Below are 21,629 nucleotides of genomic sequence, written 5' to 3'. Positions count from 1 at the left end.
CCTGTACATATCCCCCCCTGCCTCAACGCGGAGGTGTTGGAGGCACCACTCGACATCATACAGTGGACTCGGGAGAGGGCATCGGCATTCTGATGCTGTCTTCCGGGTCTGTGCTCTACCATGAAGTTTAACTCCTGAAGAGAAAGAAACCACCTTGTTACCCTGGAATTGGTGTGCTTGTTCTGTCTCATCCACGTAAGAGGAGCATGGTCTGATATTACGCGAAACCTCCTTCCTAGGAGGAAATACCATAGGGAGTCTAAAGCCCACTTGACGGCAAGACATTCGCGTTCCACCACCGCATAGTTTTTCTCAGCTGTACTATAAAATCCTTCGCAAAATCCGGAGCTAAAAGCACCGGATCCTGGCACAGTGCTGTCTTAAGCATTTGAAAAGTTTTTTCGGCCTCGGCATTCCATTTGATCATCACCGACTTTCGGCCTTTGGTGAGGTCAGTCAGCGGTGCCACAATGGTGGCGAAGAAAATGCTCTGACCTGTTTCTTGGTTAGAGGGCAGGGGCAGCCCTTTATGGCCTCTACCTTGCTCATTTGGGGCTTCACTAGCCCTCTACCTACAATGTATCATAGATACTTTGCTTTCTCCACCCCAACCGCACACTTCTCCGGATTAATGGTGAACCCTGCCCTTCTCAAGGAGTCTACCACTGCCTGAACCCGGGGAAGATGGGACTCCCAATCCGTGCTGAAAATGACTATGTTATCTAGGTAAACAGAGGCATACCGTTGGTGTGGACGCAAAGTTTTGTCCATGGCCCTTTGGAATGTGGCGGGGGCGGAGTGTAGACCACACAGCACTCTCTTATACTGGAAGTGGCCTTCCGGGGTAGAGAAAGCTGTTTTCTCCCTGGCCTCCTTGGTCAGGGGAATCTGCCAATACCCTTTTGTGAGGTCCAGTGATGTACCTGGCAGGACCCAATCTCTCAATCAGCTCAACTTCCCGTGGCATGGGATATGCATCGAACTTGGAGACTTAGTTAAGTTTTCTAAAGTCGTTGCAGAAGCGGAGGGTACCATTGGGTTTGGTCACCAACACGATCGCACTGGACCACTCGCTCTGTGACTCTTCGATGGCCCCAAGTTCAAGCATCCTTTTAACCTCTCCAGACACTGCCATTTTGAGGTTCTGGGATACAGTAGAATTTAAGCCGGATTTTTACCTTGGGCTTGGTCACAATGTTATGCCCGATGACGTTGGTGAGCCCAGGCAACCCTGAAAACATGTCCCTATTTCTTTGCAGAAACTCTTTTACTTGCTGGCTTTGGGGCCTAGTTAGGGTAGCTGCAACCTGCACCAGGTCGATCCCTACATGGTCCCCTGACTACCGCCACCACCGCGGACACCGGTTCTCTGTCTCTCCAGAGCTTCAACAAATTTATGTGATAAATTTGGTAGGGTTTTCTTTTCCCTGCCTGGTGTACCTTATAGTTTACCTCACCCACTTTCTCCACTACTTCAAACGGACCTTGCCACTTGGCCAAGAACTTGCTCTCCACTGGGACAGCTACCCTGTCTCCTACTTGGAACAGTCTCACTTTAGTCGACCGGTTATATTCTCTTCTTTGGGCATCCTGAGCCTTCTGCATGTGCTCCCTCACCAGCGGCATCACCTTAGCCACCCTTTCTCGCATTTGAGAAATATGCTCTACCACGGTTTTATGCGGTGAGGACTCACTTTCCCATGTTTCTATTACTAGATCAAGCAACCCCTGGGGCCTTCATCCATACACTAGGTCAAACGGTGAGAAACCCGTGGATGCTTGTGGAACCTCCCGGATATCGCACAACAGGGCAGGGAGTAACATATCCCAATCCTTCCCGTCTTTCTGGTCCACTCTTTTTAACATGGACTTTAGAGTTTTATTAAACCTCTCAACTAGGCCATCGGTCTGCGGGTGATAGACGGACGTCCTTAACTGCTTAATTTGAAACAGTTTGCACAAGTCCGCCATCACCTTTGACATAAAAGGGGTGGCCTAGTCCGTTAGTATTTCTTTGGGGAACCCAGTTTGTGAGATCATTTGAAATAACTCCCGGGCAATGGCTTTAGAGGAAATTTTTCTCAACGGTACTGCTTCTGGATATCTAGTTGCATAGTCTGGAATGACCAATATGTATTGGTGCCCCCTTGCTGACTTTGCCAGGGGTCCCACAAGATCCATAGCGATCCGCTCAAATGGGATCTCAATAATTGTCAAGGGGGTTTCTATAGCGGGGCACTGGGGCAGTTAACTGGCAAATGGGACAGGATGCACAATATCTTTTAACCTCGGCCTTCACCCCTGGCCAGTAAAACCGGTCGGTTATCCTGCCTCTGTTTTCTCCACCCCCAGGTGTCCTCCCAGTGCGTCATTGTGGGCTAGATCAAGGAGCATCCGCCTATACGGTTGAGGAACCAGCAACTGCTCTATGGGTTCTCCTTGGCTTTCAGCCACTCGATAGACTAGGTCCCCCCTCAACGCAAAATGAGGAAACCTCTGATCTGCACCTGGTATTTGTGAAACCCCATCAATGACAGAAACCTGCTCTTGAGTGTTGACCAAGGTAGGATCCTGTAATTGGGCGGTGCCAAATGCACCCCTGGATGCACTGGCCTTGAGGATGTTTCCCCTTCACCCTCCTCAACCGGGGAGAGCTCCTCGTCATCCTCCCCCCAGCATGACTTGTAACGGGGAGACTCCCCCCCCCCCAGAGGTCAACTTGGTTTTTGAGATCTGAAACAGGACCATTATTATCCAAACGAACATCCTCTGCAATGTCATTATCAACAACAGGTATCGCCACATTAGAGGGGTGTGTTGTGGAGGTTTTAGGCCCGGACACCCCAGACTCTGTCCCTTCCAAGCCCAGTGTCCCCAGTTCTCCTGGCAGCCCTGTCTGTACCTGGTTCCATAAATAGTGGACAGTCCCGCCCCACTATAATGTCATTTTTAAACTGTTTACCACTCCAACCTCCTGTGTAACTGAGGTATGGCCATAGGAAACAGTCACCGGGACCAAGGGGTACTCCTTGGTGTCCCCATGGATACATACTACCTGTAGAGTCTTAGTTACTGGACCAAGCCTCCCAAGTACCCTGGCATGTAACAGTGTTACCATGCTACTGGAGTCCAGTAGAGCCCTGGCAGGAAGGTGGTTCACCCACACTTCACACTCAAACTGTCCGAAAGGTAGATCAAGATGCGTGGCACACGCTCTTTGCACATAAAAAGAGCTTCTTCGGGCAGTCCCGCAATCCATAGGCTCCTCCTGAAGCGGGCACTGTGCCCGGGTATGCCCTCAGGACCGACAACGCCAACACTGTATGTCCCCCATCTTTGGCACAGGAACCGACCTCCGTGGTTCTATGGCAGATGGTGTAGACCTGCGGATTCCAACGTCCGGCAAGGCTTCTCTCCTCGGGGCGGTGGCTGGTCTGGGTGTCCTTGGTGGCAGGCCCAAGCAGGACCTTACCACGGTGTACCGTTTGACCAGCTCGACCAGCTGGTCAGTGTTTGTAGGGTTTCCATGGCTTACCCAGCGCTGTAGGTCATCTGGCAGGGACCGTAGGTACCAGACCATCACCACTCGTTCCACCATTTGTGGACCTGACAACATTTCTGGCTGCAGCCATTTTTTATTTTCCAATAGTGTTTATTAATTTTTTCAAAGAAAAAATGGGGGGGATAAAACATACAAAAGTAATATCATTCTTAAGAAACGGTTTAGCAAGCTGAATCGCAACACAAAGTGCCATTGCCTTTTGAGGATATAACCTCCTCTAGCACACGAAACATCACAGTATGTCGCAAGCAAAATAGACATTACTTAGCAATACATCCAATGTGTAAAAGGAAAGAAGGAGGTACAGAAATAGAAGGTTCAATCCCGTGGGGGGAATGACAAATAAGAAAACAGTGAGATAAGGAAGACTAAGAATAGTAATAAAAGGGAGGGGGGGAAGTTGAGGCTCCGTGCTCCATAAATATTCCACAATATTAACCTAAAGACTGCTCGATCCAGGATCACCTGTCAAGTAGCAGATCCATGGGTCCCAGACTCCGTAAAACTGCTTCATCCTATCTTGTGTAATTGCCGTTAGCCTCTCATTCAGCATAAGCCAGGACAGTTTATATATAAGCTGATCAAATGTCACGGCCGCCGACTCCCAATTTCTCGCTATAGTTATTTTCGCTGAGGTCAATATGAATGCCACCAGTCGTCTCTGGGAGCCAGAACCGTCAGGTACCTTACCCCCCAGGAGCGCATGTTTAGCAGATTTCACCAAATTAATCTGGGTCAGGGAATAGATGAAATTATAGACCCTGATCCAGAACCTCCGAACCCTGGGGCAGGTCCACCACATATGGTAGGTGGAACCCGTCTGGCCACATCCCCGAAAGCATTCCCGAGAGGCACCCGGCACAAAAGCAGCCAGTCTAGCCGGGACCATATACCATCTCAGCAAGACCTTGTAGTTAGCCTCTATAATGGAGGTATTCATGATTGAGCGAGAAGCTGACTCCGACAGCCTGTGCCATTCATCAATCTCAAACGTCTCCTGGAGATCCTGTTCCATATAGCTCAGCTTGTTGGAGGTATACGATAGAATAGAATATATAGCAGAAATATGGCCTCTTATTTTGTCATATTGCTTACATACATATTCCATAGAAGTCATAGTGGTTAGATCCCCTTTACGAGCTACAGCTTGCAAAAAATGATAGAGTTGCGTATACCTGAAATGTTCAGTCGCTGGCATTCTATATTTCTCAACTAGTCTTCTTTCTGACAATATCCCTTTGTGATCGCACATATCAGCTATTCGTATAAGACCCTTGTTTGTCCACCAATTAAACCCAAAGGGAGAGAGGCCCGGGGGGAAATCTCTATTCCCCAACAAGGGGGCTAATGGGTTGTGAGGGGACTTAAATTTCTTTGACCTCGAGAGCCTGTCCCAAATTCCCAAGGAGAAGGAAAGAGTGGGACACAGTATGATCGGTCTGTCCTTCATAGGTAGCCACATAATGTGGGAGATCAATTCAGGGCGACAGGAATAGGATTCCATAGTCATCCATATTGCGTTGGGTTTTTGAGAGTGATGCCTCGTGAGTTGGACCAACTGGGCCGCATAGAAATATTTAATAAGATCAGGCACTCCCAAGCCTCCTTTTTTGCTTTGGAGTGTTCCTTTATTCACCCTAGGCCTCTTATCAACCCAGATGAACTGAAAAACCTTTTTTTGGAACGCGTGGAGGTCCGATCGAACTAGTGACACAGGCAAGGTGCGAAACAAATATAGAACCTTTGGTAGTACATTCATTTTTATTGAGTGCAATCTGCCGAACCACGAAGGAGGGTGAATCTGCCATCTGGCTAAATCGTCTGTTAGGCGTTTAAATAGGGCTGGGTAGTTCCGTCTATATAACGTTTGAATAGACAAAGTCAAATTTACACCGAGGTAAGGAAGAGCCTCTAATTCCCACTTAAACTGGTGTGATCGTTCAAGAGTCTCCTGAATAGGTTTCGGTAACGAAATATTAAGTGCCCTCGATTTGTCGTGGTTAATTTGCAGACCCGATATTTCCGAAAATGGATGTAAAATCGCGTATAGGTTAGGAAGGGAAGTAATAGGTGATGACAACGCCAATAAAAGGTCGTCAGCAAAGAGCAAGCACTTATGCTCATCTTCACCGCAAACCATGCCCCTGACATCTGGACTCGACCGGATCTTGATTGCCAACGGCTCTATTGCTAGGGCGAATAGCAGCGGTGACAATGGACATCCCTGCCTTGTTCCCCTTCTAATATCGAATGGTGGGGATGAATATCCCCGCAGTCTCAAAGATGCCGAGGGAGAATCATACAGTGTTCGTAGGAGGACCAGAAAGCGCTCGCCGAAGCCGAAACGGTGCAGTACATCGAATAAATATTCCCACGAGAGGGAGTCAAACGCTTTCTGAACGTCCAACGAAAGCAGCATTCCCCGCCTGGGACCTTTCCCATCCCAGTCCGACTGAATTGCTGAAATTAAATTTATAATTCTACGAGTCTGATCCGATGCCTGACGATTGGGGATGAAACCAGCCTGATCTGGATGGATGTAATTGGAAAGAAACGTATTTAATCTGAATCATTATCTTGAGATCTGTATTGATCAGGGAGATTGGGCGATAGTTGGCGTAATCTCCATGATCTCGACCCGGTTTTGGTATAACATGGAGATACGCTACATTTTCGTGATTAGGGATAGTGTTTCCCCTCCTCAAGTCGTTAAAATAGGAACACAGGTGTGGTACAAGAATCTCATTATATTTCCTATAGTAATGGCCTGTAAAGCCGTCCGGTCCCGGAGCTTTAGATGGATGAATAGTTTTTATGGCCAATTTAATTTCCGCCTCTGTAAATTCCCCGTGCATTAAGTCCATGTGGGCCTGGGTAAGTCGGGGCAGTTGCATGTCGTGAAAAAACTGTTCCGCTTTGGAGGACTTGTAGCTAGCGGGAGAGCTATATAGAGTGGCATAGAATTTTTGAAATTCCCTGAGAATGTATTCGGGGTTCTGAGTGGGGTGACCTGAGGGTAATCGCAATTTAGGTAATGTTGAAACATATTGTCTGGGCACTAACTTCCTAGCTAACATGGTGGTGGGTTTATCACCCATTGTATAGAATTTATGCTTAGACCAGCTAATATGCTTTTCTGCTTGGGTGGTCAGACTTAGATTAAGTGCCAACCGTGCATCGTCAATTTTACGTCTAATGTCGGTCTGGGGGTTTCTGCGCTGTTCATCTAACAGGTGGTCCAGGTCAACTTCTAACTGCCGCACTGTCTGTTCCCGGTTTCTCTTTTCCCTAGCAGCCAATTGAATCAGTTTACCCCGTACGGTGACTTTGTGTGCCCCCCAATTAATTGTAGGGGAGGTGTCTGATGCCTTGTTATTTCTGAAGTACTCCTGTAGCTCCTTTTCAATCTCTGTGTACAGTAAGGGGTCGTTTAATAAACTAGGGTTAAGTCTCCATGGAGAAGGACCAGGTTTAGACCAAAGTCCTTTCACTGAAAGTTTAATTGGAGAATGATCTGACCATGGGGTCGACAGTATCCTAACCGACGTCATGTACGGGAGCAAGGGTGTGCACACTAAAACGTGGTCGATCCGCGAATACGTGTGATGTACCTGGGAGAAGTGTGTATAGTCTCTAACCGTGGGATTACATTCCCTCCACGCGTCAATCAAATCATATAAATGGAGTAGACGCGCAACCTTACTGCTACCGGTCGGTGGTCGTCTGAGAATCGGTCTGGCTGGGTCAGATTTGTCCATTATTCTGTCTAGCGGGATATTGCTGTCTCCTCCCATAATCACCTGTCCCAATATCTTAGGCATCAAAATTCTGAGCATTTTGCTGAAGAATTCCGTCTGTCCCGTATTTGGGGCGTAATAGGATATAAAGGAGACCAACTGGTCATGGAGGCGACCCGCCACCATAACATATCTGCCTCCCCTATCTCTCACCACTGTGAGGGGAGTGAAGGGAGTCCGCTTGGACAAGCAGATCGCCACCCCTCCCCGTTTGGTAGGTCCGCTAGCCAAGTAAAATTGTGGGTATTTTACATTTAGGTACCTAGGGGCTGAAGATTTAGAGAAATGGGTCTCCTGCAACAAAAGGACATCTGCTTTTTGTTTTTGATAGAATTGAAAGGCCTTAGTTCTTTTAATGGGGGAATTAAATCCATGTACATTATGGGTGATAATTGAATAGTCTGTGGGAAAACTACTGGCCATCGTGGTAGGGCAGATCACTCTTACCTTGTGTCAACCAGAACCAACATGAGGCCCCATCAAGATGTAACTTCGGCACGATCCGGGATCCGGACCAAGCGGGCACAGTGGAGCACGGAGCCAGAACTCGGGGGGGGAAGGGTAGAGCCATAGAGGAAAGAAAAGAAGAGATATAGGTAAAAGAGCAAAATACATTCGTTCGACCATAGGCCTGCAAAATTATTTACAGGCGACCTGAGATAGGATACAATATTATGGGGATTAGCCCCAACCGGATACAACATCCGGATCTGTATTAGCAAGGGTACCCCCCTCCGAAGAGGAGAAGTAGTCTCGCAACTGGGTGGCATGGATAGCCCCCCCAAACCAACCTACTAAGTCCAAAAATACAGGCCAATAACATATAAAAAATATATAGAACATTCTTCCGATGCAATTGAACCCGAACAGTTATGTGTCCGTGTAGAGAAAAAAAAAAAAAACAAGTAACCAAAAATGGACCGGAACCAGAGGAGAAAATATAAAAATATAAAAAAAAATAAAAAGAATACAGTAAAATAAAACTTCTTATCTCTCCTCAGTCTTCCTCGCAAAATTTGAAGTCGAAAATCAAAAATCTTCAACGTAACGGTCCGAGTAGAACTGGAACTGTGCGCTTCCCGCGCTGTCAGGGTGACTAAGTCCGGGCCGTGGGCATCAGTGGACTAAATTTCAGTCAATAGAAAAAGGCATCTGCTCACCCCGAGTGAGGGGGTAGTTACGTCCGCTTTCAGGTCATCTGAGAAGATCCAGCCTTCTGCGAGTTTCGTCGGTTTTGCCACAGTGGAGAGACGGGTCGATGCTCCTGACGTGAGGCGGAGGCATTTGAATCCTGAGTGATGATACCAAGACCCAGTAAAAGATCTTCGCCTTCTGAAAACTTTGTGAAGGAATGGGATCGTCCCTGATATGAGAACGACAGCCGAAAGGGGAAAGCCCAACGGTATTTTATCTGTTTACGAACAAGCTGCTGTAGCAGAGGTTTCAGGCTCCTGCGTTTTTGCACCGTTGAAGGAGCTAGGTCAGTGAAGAGTTGAATCTGAGCTCCATACAGTGACAGATCCTGTCTATTGCGAGCTGCTAGCATCAGCCGTTCCTTGATACTGTAGTAGTGCGGCTTGACTATAATATCACGCGGGAGGCCTTCCTTTCTTGGGGCCGTTAGGGCCCGATGAATGCGGTCGATTTCCATATGATGTGCTTTAATGTCAGGGATCAGGTCTTTCATCAAATCTCTCATGGCTCCTTCTAAGTCAGTGTGATTTTCTGGGAGACCACGTATGCGCACATTCTCCCTGCGAGAGCGGTTCTCCAAATCTTCGATCTTATTATAAGCCTCCTCCAACCTATCTTGAAGGTCAGCAATCATATTTGAGTTTTGGTTAACCTTTCTGACAGTACTATCCACTTTGGTTTCAATGATCTCAAATCGCTCTCCCAAGCCATGAATGTCTCTTTTGAGGTCTGTGGTAATCAATGTGCATGCTTTAGACAGCTCCTGTTGCAGCATTGCTGAGAAGCGAGTTAGCAGAACTGCATCCCCAGAATATGTTGGTGGTTGAGGTGTCAGGGCATTTAGGCTAGATTGACTAAACACAGCCTCTGTCAGCTCTGCCATATTTCTGTCCATGGATGACATAGGTGAATCAGCCATGTCCTGCATGCCTCTATATGTGGCAGGGGATTGGGGCTGTGAGGAAGACTCACCCTGCAGCTCAGCCTCTTGTTCTCCCGACGACTGAGAGGAGAAGGGATCCCTGGGATGGTCAGCCAGGATCTCCTCTTCCTCCTGCTGAGATTTCTGCGTCTTGGAGGCCTGGCTGCCTCGTGTATCGACGCGGCCCGGCGTCATCTTGGATTGGGTCACCGGTGAGGAAAGGGGAGATAATGCCAGCCCATTGGTCACGGGGCCACCCTTTCAAAGGTAGTAAGAAAGGCCTCTACGTCATCGCTGGGTGTTAATTTTTGTAAAAAATGGCTGGCTCTCAGGGACACTTGGTTGCCAGCGGCAACGACTGCTTGCTCTCGTCCCTGAGCCAGCTGCTGTACCACCTCCTGCAAGGCAGCCACCTGAGCTTGAGTGGATTCCTGCTGGGCCGTAAACTGGGCGGCTAGCAGCCGTGTGTTTTCCTGCTGTGCAGCTATAGCCTGTGCCAGGGCCTGTTGCTGACTTTACCCAAGACATGCCATAAGCACACTGTCTCTTTAAATGTCCGTTTTTAGTTTTAAATGTTTTTTTGCGCCTGCAAATGCACTTTGCCCGCATTCTCCACCAGTTGTGAACTTTGGAGGTTGTTTAGCTCTGTGGAATTAAGTGCGTAAACCGGTAACGTTGAACAAAAAGGGTTTTTATTTGTGACCAATTCAAAAACAACACTTTCTTCAGAACACAGGGGAAAAACATTAAAGTAAAAGTCTGCTTGTCTCCAGCATAAATAAAAAAGACTGTTTTTCTTCAGCACAGTAATAAATCAAAACAAAGGCACATACGGTTTTAGGCAGAACTTCCAGTCCTTGCTGACCCTTTACCACCTTCTCAGCAGTACACAGCTTCTGCAGACAGGTGCACTCCCATACGCCTCCACACCCTCTATCAGCACTTCCTGTCTTTTAAGCTGATTTCCTGGAAGTTCTTAACCCCCTGTGTGCTTGACAGCCAGTGGTCAGGAGAGGAGGCTCTTTCCCTCCCGAACGTCACTTTAGAGCCTCCGAAATCCTGGGCCCCAAATGACATTTTAACAAGGGCAGAGAGGGTTGTAGGCCAGTCCTCTCTGGAACAACTTTTATTGCCCAGAATTTCTCACCCCCTCTGGGTGATTTCCTGAACCCTATACTATTGCCTTATAGGGACCACACTCCAAATATTGGCCCAACATAGTGTCCGTCCAGGACCCAACCCTGGCGTCCTGTACAATACACATAATATGTATTTTCTTTTGTTACACCCATTTCCTACCAGCTGGACATTTTATATCTGGTCATTTGATTGGAGCACAGACTTTTACACAGCGATAATAATGTGATAAAATTTTCAATCTTTGGAACATTACACAGAAAGTGATAATGAGGGGGAGGAGTCAATAACCCAATGATGGTGGTCTTCAGGATCAGTCCAGTCTTCATCTTGGTTGTTCTCCCCCATCCTCATTTTCTGACCTTTAGTGGGGCTCAGCCTCGCTGTTATTCATGACTAAATCATGGACTAAATAAGGAAGTGCAGGACTTCTTGTGTTGGGAAGATAGCAATGAGTGATAGAGGGGGTGGGGACACTCATCCTATAATCCCCTCATCACTGTCACTCCTATAAAAGACAGTTCTCGTTGTTTCCTCACTCACTGACTAAGGTCCATGAATAAAGAAATGATCTGGTAGGAGATCAGAGGAGCCATTTACTAGTTACCTTGAGGGGGGAATTGTAAGATCCTCAGAGACAAAGCTGCCTGATGTGGGCGGAGTCCTGGTTTAGGGGAACCAATCAGCTCATGTCTAGTAATAATCTTTGTATTTCTATTTTAGTAGATGGACGGGAGATGAGGAAAACCTCAGAGGATTGTCTCACTTTGTCTCCAGACTGTAAAGTAGAAGATGAGGACATCACACAGTATAGTCCAGGAGAAAACCTGACTACCTCAAATGTCCATCCGGCACCACACAGTGTAGATGGACCATCGTATTCCTCTTATCCTGAGGAACCTCAGACTGTGCGGGACGGTGCCGGACCATCGTATTCCTCTTATCCTGAGGAACCTCAGACTGTGCGGGACGGTGCCGGACCATCGTATTCCTCTTATCCTGAGGAACCTCAGACTGTGCGGGACGGTGCCGGACCATCGTATTCCTCTTATACTGAGGAACCTCAGACTGTGCGGGACGGTGCCGGACCATCGTATTCCTCTTATCCTGAGGAACCTCAGACTGTGCGGGATGGTGCCGGACCATCGTATTCCTCTTATCCTGAGGAACCTCAGACTGTGCGGGACAGTGCCGTCCTTCCAACAGAGAAGATGTTTTCCTGTACTGAGTGTGGGAAGTGTTTCCGTTTTAAATCTGATCTTAATGTGCATACAAGATCTCACACGGGGGAGAAGCCGTATTCCTGTCCTGAGTGTGGGAAATGTTTTTCAGTGAAGTCCAGTCTTTCCAAACATCAGAGATCTCACACGGGGGAGAAGCCGTATAACTGCCCTGAGTGCGGGAAATGTTTTTTAGAGAAGCACTATCTTTACACACATCAGAGATTTCACACGAAGGAGAAGCCTTTTTCCTGTTCTGAGTGCGGAAAATGTTTTTTAATGAAGTCCAGTCTTTCCAGACATCAGAGATCTCACACGGGGGAGAAGCTATATTCCTGTCCAGAGTGCGGGAAAGGTTTTTCAGATAGTTCCGGTCTTTCCAAACATCAGAGATCTCACACGGGGGAGAAGCCGTATAACTGCCCTGAGTGTGGGAAATGTTTTTCACAAAAGTCCAGTCTTTCCACACATCAGAGATCTCACACGGGGGTGAAGCCGTATTCATGTCCAGAGTGCGGGAAATGTTTTGCAGAAAGGTCCGGTTTTTCAAAACATCAGAGATCTCACACGGGGGAGAAGCCGTATAACTGCCCTGAGTGCGGGAAATGTTTTTCAGATAAGTCCAGTCTTTCCACACATCAGAGATCTCACACGGGGGAAAAGCCGTATTCCTGTCCTGAGTGCGGGAAATGTTTTTCAGTGAAGTCCAATCTTTCCACACATCAGAGATCTCACACGGGGGAAAAGCCGTATTCCTGTCCTGAGTGTGGGAAATGTTTTTCATTGAAGTCCAGTCTTTACAGACATCAGAGATTTCACATGGGGGAGAAGCCGTATTCCTGTCCTGAGTGAGGGAATTGTTCCTCACTGAAGTCCTGTCTTCCTGTACATCAGGGGTCCCACACAACCCTCGAGGTGTATTAGTGAGTGCGGGAAATGTCTTGTATATGAATGTTGCTGGACATCACAGCTCTCATGTGGGGAAGAAGCACACCCTGATATACACCTCAGATATAATCCATGGCTGATCTTCATCATGTAAGAAACAGTTCATAAGGAGATCAGAGATCACCAAAGACATGGATGAAGTGTTGTACCGTGTTGTCCATTGATAGCAGGAGAAAAATAAAAATGAAGTCATTACCTCTCATTGGCTGAGTACATTTTGTGGTGTAAGATTTTCACAAATACTTAGAGACCTGCTTAAAAAAATAGTTAATAGTTAAACGTTTATGACCAGCATTCACCCAGCTGTGATGAATATTGTCCGTATTTTATTTCATACTCTGATTTCCTTGACTCCATCTAGTGACCATAATGCAGTATTGCACTAATTGAGGTATTTCAGGAGAAATACCCGATTATGGCCACTAGATGGAGCTGATGATCATAGGAAATCACTGTGTTAGATCACAGCCAGAAATTGTAACAGCTGGATGAATGATTGTCACATTAGTCCAATAAATTCTTTGAGAAACAGACGTCTTATTTCCCTTCATCAGACATGTCTTCATACTAATACCTGAGAAACAAGTATGTAGGTGAATGAATGACTTCCTCTTGAGCAGCAGTCACTCACAATCCCATCAAAATTATAGACAATAAAAAGGTTAGCTTATATAAGGGGAGGAAAGAAATCTCCTCTCCAAATATAGGGATTTTTACGTGAGGTGTGTTGCTCTTAGTATCGAAGGTAGGCGCACAAAACACAAGGTTTTTAGATATCAAAAATAATTTATTTATATAGATATAAGGTTTCACATTTCATAAAATAAGTTAGCAAAGTGAAAAATACATGATCACGACCAAATTTACATGATTTATACAAAAAAGGAAATGAGAGTTATAATTAGAAGAAAAGTAGATGCGATATTGCCAACTAGTTTCGCACTAGATGTGCTTCATCAGGGCTTGCATGATACTTCTGTTCCTTATTTACATGAAATGGTCTGTGTATGACATAAAAATTCATCATTAATACAGGTATGGTCAATGTAATATCTTTAGACTTTGTAAATGAGTGTTCAACACATGTACAAAAAATATATATATATGAGAATATAGTGCGCTTACCAATTTATGTTTAAAAAAGCTCAAAGAACCTAGCAGAACAAGCTGCTAAGAAAATAACGAAGGCGAACCTGATGCGGACAGGAGGTATTGACTGCTGCACTTTCAATCAGTGGAGACCAGATCCACTTGATTTTAGCAGGTGCGGACAATGAGATGTATAGAGGGGGTTCACCACAATTGAGGAGGAAGAGATACAGGTATTTGTACGTTGTATCTAATTCTCTCCTAAGGAATTAAGAATAAAAGTATGAAAAGAAAAGAAAGAATAATAATAATACAGCAGATTAAGGAAGTATCCATGTATATTTATAGACATTTTTTAAAATAAAGTAAAGTAAATATCTTGTATTTAAATGGACATAGACAGAGTAAATATCTATGTACTAAATAAGTATGGATAAAGTCTAGTAAATATGTATAAAACTAGAGAGTATTACCTCAATAGTAGTGAAGTTTGGATATAGGGTTAATGCTGTCAATAGAGTCCAATGGAGTTCATACTGAATTCATAGTAAATTCTATAAGTAAGTAAAGTACAGAATGTGTATGCATATAGGTATATAAATGAATTCAATTTAATTTGAAAAGGTAACTATTGCATTGCAACGTAGTACCCGTCTATTAAAGAAGGATATAATTGAAAAGGAAAAAAGTTTACCTTAGATGGTTAATGACATGGAGTGTATAATAATGTATACTGTTGTCCTAGAGGGATATAATATCCCAGTAGCATTATAGTTAAAGGCAATGCTGTCAGAACAATCCAAGGGCAGTTATATGTATTTCAGTTCCGATTCTATAAACAGACAGGATAGTAAATAGGTTAGGTTCGTGCATATGACCAGAAAATCCTACATGGAGGATTAAGTCTTAAAGAAATGGACTGGAAAGTAATTACCTTATTTGTATCGTGATACCAGAAGGCTAACTAAAGCAGCGTTCCACGTGTGGTGTGATGTCCTCCCTCAAGCCGTCCAAGTCAGCGTCTGACACACACTGTGTCAGCGGTGACCTTAAGAGCAACATCTCCACCGGAAGTGAAGAGAGTCAGAAATGACCCCTGGCGTCATCTCCGGTCCACGTGTCCCAAAACACTTGCGCGCGCATCCTATGCGCTCCAGCGTGATGATGTAAGCTGGAGCGCATAGGGAGGAGACATGTATTAACAGTCTCGGACCGGCCAGAAAAGAAAAAGTGGCCGGATGTGCGCGCGCATCCCATCTGATGTTGTTGATAGGAACGGGAGGCGTCAAGGAAAGCACGCCCCCTGTGTTGGGACCTGTGATTGGCCACACCAAAGCTGTGCAGAATCGGACCTACCCCCGCATCAGGAAACCCTCCATATGATAGATGGAATAGTTCAGAGCTTAAAAAACGCAAACAGAAAGTTTTAGTAAACACTAATAGTAAGTTATACGCAATAAAACGTGTATTTGACTGTAAAAGGATATATTAGAATATACTAATGATTTCTCTCAGCTAGATATCCAATGGTTTATTTTCACATTGTCTTATCAGGGAACAGGTTAATGAAAGAGACATTTACAGTAGTAAGTATTTTTGGAAAGTTTTCACATTTTCCAATTATTGATTCATAAGGCTGAATATAACAAGGCAAACTAAAATAAAACAAAACAAAAATAAAAATAAAACAAGATGCACTCCTAGCAAAATAAAGCATAACAAAACAAAACAAAAAACAAAGCATAAAAGATACATATCAGCCAGTAGTAGAGGGAGAAGCAATCTAGTCATAGATCATAAAGTTTATATCATATATTTAACCAAAATTGGTTTATTAGATCTACATAGGGCTAGTGTACCAGGCAAGAGACATAATTAGCCCCGACCCGGCGACCTATATTGAAGTATATATGCAGTTTATAAATTAAATCTCTATGATTTACGCCAATAATAAGTGAATACATAGGGTGTATTTTAATAAAGTTTAGTGATGATCAATTACGGCCATGACATTTCCCTATAAGAAAGGTTTAAATGACAGGGATGTGTTGAGCCCTGGTACATAGGTGGCTCGTTGGTCAAAAATCCAACGGGCCTCTCGTTGAAGGATTTTTTTGTCAAAGTCCCCTCCTCTTTCCGGAGGGGAGATTACTTCTAATGCAAAGAAAGTAATGAAAGATGGATCATAGCTGTGGTGCAACCCCACATGTTTACAAATAGGTGTATAGAGCAAACCTGCCTCTAGATAATAAAGATGATCCTTGATTCTTCTAGAGAATGCCCTTTTTGTCTTTCCTATATAGAAAGCGCCGAATACCTGAGATCATACTCATACACTTATCAGTACAGTACACACTGAAGGATAGAACTTCAATAAGACAACACTATTAGACTAACCATTGAATTAAAATGAGAAATACTATGTTTGGGCTTTAGATGGCGCTAAGTATAATAGCAATTATCTCCAGCTAGTGGCAAATGTAGTATTTTCTATTTTAAATCAATGGAAATTATTCGACCAGCAAATAGCCAATTAAACTCCATTTTCCCCTCATTCACACAGAAGGAATGTACATGTATTTTCACCCGGAAAATTGCTGTACAATTATTTATGACTAGACCCCTAAATGTCAGGAGAGGTTTATATAAAGATGGGAAGTATGGAGCAGATAAATGAATAGACCTCCTAGCAATGTTATTACCAGGCTGCAGCTAGGGGGAGCTCTAATGATCAGAATGTGACCACAGCAGAGTGATCCCATCTAGCTCACATTAACCCTTTCACTGCCAGAGCTGGTTTTCCATTCTTTTTGCACACATAGTAAAATGCAGATTTTGGGCCTGAAGATTAGATAAAACCCCTAAACATATATTTTCTGAAAGCAGAGGCCCTGGAGAATAAAATGGTGGTAATTGTTAAGGTGTTCCTCGTACACAAATGTCACCTTCATATCCGGGTTTATTTTCTCCTTTCCCCCATTTTCTATGGTGTGATCTTTTCTACAATACTTTGTTATAATAATGTAACACGTTGTGTATTGTATTGTACACACATTAATAATGACTCCGCCTCCACATTCCAGACACGTCATTTTCCTGACCAATCGGATTTCTTCCTTTACTATTTCCTGATTTTATGACTGCAATCTTGTTATAAGTAACATTGTAATAAAAAGTTTATTGAATGAAGAAAAATAAAGAGTGTGTGTGGGTGTAATGATGAAAATCTGTGATATGAAACATTTCTCATCGGTGACACTATAAAAGTCTTTACAGGTCATCAGTTTAGAGTTCGGGGTCATTATTCTCACCATCTGCAGAGATCTGCCTTGTTCTGCACTAGGGAAATGCACATCTGTGCAAGACACATAGATAACAATTGTTTTCTATGTCTGGTTCACACCCAAACCCGTGTGTGATGTGCGGGGCGGAGCTGTGTGGGGTTATGCAGCATGTCTGCAGTTTTCCGCACCTAAACTGAAGGAAACTGACAGCGCCGCTCTGCACTCCATGTGAGAGGAGAGTCGTGTGTCCCCACAGATAAGAGAGGACAGCAGGAGGAATCATGGTGGACAGGAGCATGTGATCAGTGTGGTGGGGGAAGGGGGGAAATTATAAGAAATTATCTCCTGTGCGTCTCTCCCTGCAGCTGCTGAAAGCTGCTTCTCCTTCTCTCCCTCCTGCCAGTGTTTAGTGGTTGCCAGGAGAGAAGCCAAGGAGATCGGTTCTTGTAATTGCCCCCCCTTCCCCCACGCAGATCACATGTTCCTGTCCACTATTTGATTCTTCCTGCTTGCCAGCCCCCATATGCCCCAAGTGCTGTCATTTCCCCTCCTGCCAGCGGCTGTAAACACACAGGGGGGTGTTTCAGGCTGGAGAGTGGGGGAAGGGGCCATTAAATATGTCATTTACCAGCCCTGGTGTACTGTTTCTAATATACTTCAGGCAGGCAGGTGATTCAGCTATCTGCAGTGTATTTAGTATTTAACTATATATCCCGGCTTGTGTATATAGATATATATGTATACATATATATATATACACTGCATCCTGTGTAGCTAGATCTGACTGCAGGCCATTCCTGGTGTTAGTGTATGTAACTACACTTCCAGGCAGGCAGGCGATTCAGTGATATACAGTGCATATGATATATATATACAGTCTCCTACATATATATCAACTGCATTATAGTCCAGCCAAGCCTATACCTGACTGCAGGCCATTCCTGGTGTAATTGTTCTAGTAAACTTCAGGTGGTGTTTTGCTAATCCATTTTTACAGCACATCTGGAAGGCCACCAAGGAAAGGCAGACACTCACAGGCCACTAAAAGAGGGCAAACAGTCTCTGTTTCCACAGCCAACAGTGCTGGTCGTGGACACGGTGCATCCTCAGCACATGGCCGTGGGGCACGCTTGTCCTTTTTTTCGACAGCTGGCCGTGTTGAGCCGCAACATGCAGAAGAGTTGGTGAAGTGGATCACAAAGTTGTCCTCATTCTCTGTCACCCAGGCTCAGAGAACTTTGGCTGCCAAAGTGGCCTATTCCATGGGCTCAATGACATCAGTCACTCCTTCCTTCCCTAGCCCCACCATCATGTCCTGAGGAGTCCCCCGAACTGTTTGACCACAGTGTTGGGTACATGCTGAAGGAGGATGGGCAGCGTTTTGAAGGCTCCGATCATGGCACCCAGGTTAAGGATGAAAGCAGTAACGTGAGCCCAGAGAGCGCGCGTTTTCCAAAACGCCTTTGGTGTGGGCCTTTTTTGAGACGTGTGCAGCAGATTGCACTTTTGGGCACCACATGCTTGACCAGACATATGTCGAGCTTGCATGCAGTCCATTGGAAACAGTACTTAAAAGACCCACACCAAAGAACAAGGTGGACCTCTCCTTGCTCCTCATCAGCTGGGATCTCCAACCCCACTATACCCTCAGTCCTCTCAGAAACCTGCACTTAGAGGAATGAAGGCGTAGAATTAAGTGTACCAAGCACTTGCGGCTAATATGCTAGCGGTACACCTAAATCTGATTGTAGCAGGCAAATTTCCCTTCTCAGTTGCTAAACCATCAAAACAAATTCGGTCCTGGCCATCCACATCGGCTGAATGCTAGCTTGGCGAAATTGCTAGCACTCCAACTGCTGCCTTTTCAGCTGGTAGACTCTGCCCCCCTTTTTAGAATTTGTGGAATGTGCGGAACCTCAGTGGCAGGTTCCCAAACGCCATTTCTTTCTCTGAAGGCCATTCCGGCTCTCTACCGGCATGTGGAATGCAATGTCTTGGCCTCGATGGACAGGGTGGTAAGGTGCATATTACCACTGACTCATGGTCCAGCAGGCATGAACATGGACGTTACCTTTCTTTCATGGCACACTGGGTAATTCTGCTGGCAGCTGAGAATGATGCCGGACAGGGTGCAGTAATGTTGGAGCTTGTTTCTCCACCACACCTCAAAAATGCTGGTAGTGGTGATAATGCCACACCTATCTCCTCCACCCCCTCCTCTTCTTCCTCTATGGCCTCTTCCTGTGCAGATTTGTCTTCGGAAACAGCGGTGCTCTGTAGACGTTCAAGCGGCTACCCAAGCACTCAGGCAAAAAGATGAAATGCGGTGCTTGAGTTGGTCTGCTTAGGGGACAGGAGCCACACTGGGGCAGAGATTCTGTCAGATCTGCAGGAGCAGGCTCAGAGGTGGTTGACACCATACCAGCTTCGCCAGGCATGGTGGTTTGCGACAATGGCTGGCACCAACCTCCTCTTCGCCCTCCGACAGGGACACTTGACCCATATTCCCTGTTTGGCTCACATCCTTAATTTGGTGGTGCAGTGGTTCTTGTGCAGGTACCTGGGCTTGCAGGATCTCCTGAGGCAGGTCAGGAAAGTCTGTGTGCATTTCCACTGGTCATATAATGCCAGTGCTCAGCTGGCTGACCTTCAAAAGGAATGTAACCTGCTCAAGAATCGCCTCATCTGTGACATGCCCACCAGGTGGAACTCAACGTTGGCAGAGGGCCATCAATGAGTACCTGTGTGAGTATGGCACCAGAACAGGGTCAGGGGAGCTTGGCTTTTTTTCGCCACGCCAGTGGCTACTGATCAAGGATGCATGCACTGTCCTGTCACCATTTGAGGAAGCCACGAGGATGGTGAGCAGTGACAGTGCATGCATCAGTGACACTGTCCCTCTTATTCACTTGTTGGAGCACACGCTGCGTGGAATAATGGACAGGGCCCTTGAGGCAGAACAGAGGGAGGACTTCCTTACCTCTCAAGGCCCCCTTTATCCAGACAGAATTCCTACAGGCCCGCCTATCACACAGGAAGAGGAGGAGGAGGAAGATGAGGATTGTGTCAGCATGGAGGTGGAGCCTAGCACTCAGCATCAGCATCAGTCTTCAAGGGATTGTTTTCAGTCCCCAGAAACCCATGTGTTGTAACATGTTGGCCGATTTATGTAGGATATTGTATTACATTACCATATTTACCGAGAATTCAGTTGAACTGTCCAAGCCAGCTGAATTCTAACATATCAAAGGGACAGCTGAAGACCCTTTGATGTGTTATTCTTGGACCCCTTTCACACTGAGGAGTTTTTCAGGCGGTACAGCGGTAAAAATAGCACTGCTATACCGCCTGAAAAACTCCTTCACTGCCTATTCAATGTGAAAGCCTGAGGGCTTTCACACTGAGGCGTTGCGCTGGTGGGAGAGAAAAAAATATCCTGTCAGCGGCATCTTTGGAGCGGTGAGAGGTGTGGCGTGTATACCGCTCCTTCCCATTTAAAACAATGGGAAACCGCGGCTATCCCGCCCCAGTGTGAAAGGAGCCTTATGCAAGACTACCTAGGTGTGCGAGGTGGTCTGTTAACCTCAAAGGGTACATTGTCTACATACTTAAGGAAGCATTTATTGATGGTAATTAGACTTGAGGGGGTATTCATTCATGGGAAACATTTGGTTGACCTGGCAGAACACATCCCCCCCCACCCCCCCACGCCCCTCCAGTGTCAGCCGGGTATTTGAGACATTCAAGCTGGCATTCAGTCAATCTTTATCACTCTGTAAGAATATGAAGGCACAGGTCTAGAATTGATCTAGGAGAAATGGGACTCTGAATTATATGTACTCTGTTGGATTTGTATCATCTGTGGTCTTTGGACTTTGTTTTGTGTTGGAAGTCAAATAAATTGCACTCTCTGGAGAGCTCGGGTTGCTGCTGGAACATAACTTACATCATCATACTAATACCTAAATGTCAATTATCTAACGAAACTATATATTACATCACTACAGGTTAGGCCCAAAATAAGTTTTACATTTCTAAACCTTGATAGTTCTCTAATGCGAATTGTCTGGCAAGAGTTGAATTTGGGTTGGTGGTGATGTACTGTTATGTGTATAAATTCCTTCAGCTCACAATCGATCGATACAGATCTTCCATGAAAAACAGCTAAAAAAAAATCGAGGGGAGTTGTTAAATTTGCTGTTTCCACCTGAATTCTGGGTTGGACAGTGAATGGGGGAAGTACGGGAGCTGCACAGTCTGAGGGATGCCAATCAGGACTTGCACGCACATCTGGAAGAACACTATGGGCCTGTGGTCAAACTCTTTGTGGGACTCGCCAGGACAGCACGAAATACTTCTGTCCTGGTATGTAAAAGACTAGGATGTACTAGGCTGCTGGTACCTGGCAGTTTACCAAAAGGTAGTGCGGCACTAGTACTGACATCCTGCTGCATAAAAGACAAATCAAGTATTCCT

This window comes from Rana temporaria (genome assembly GCF_905171775.1).
Source record: "Rana temporaria chromosome 4 unlocalized genomic scaffold, aRanTem1.1 chr4y, whole genome shotgun sequence".
NCBI lineage: Eukaryota > Metazoa > Chordata > Amphibia > Anura > Ranidae > Rana > Rana temporaria.
The sequence above is the reverse complement of the archived record's forward strand: the minus strand, read 5'-3'. Positions refer to the sequence as shown.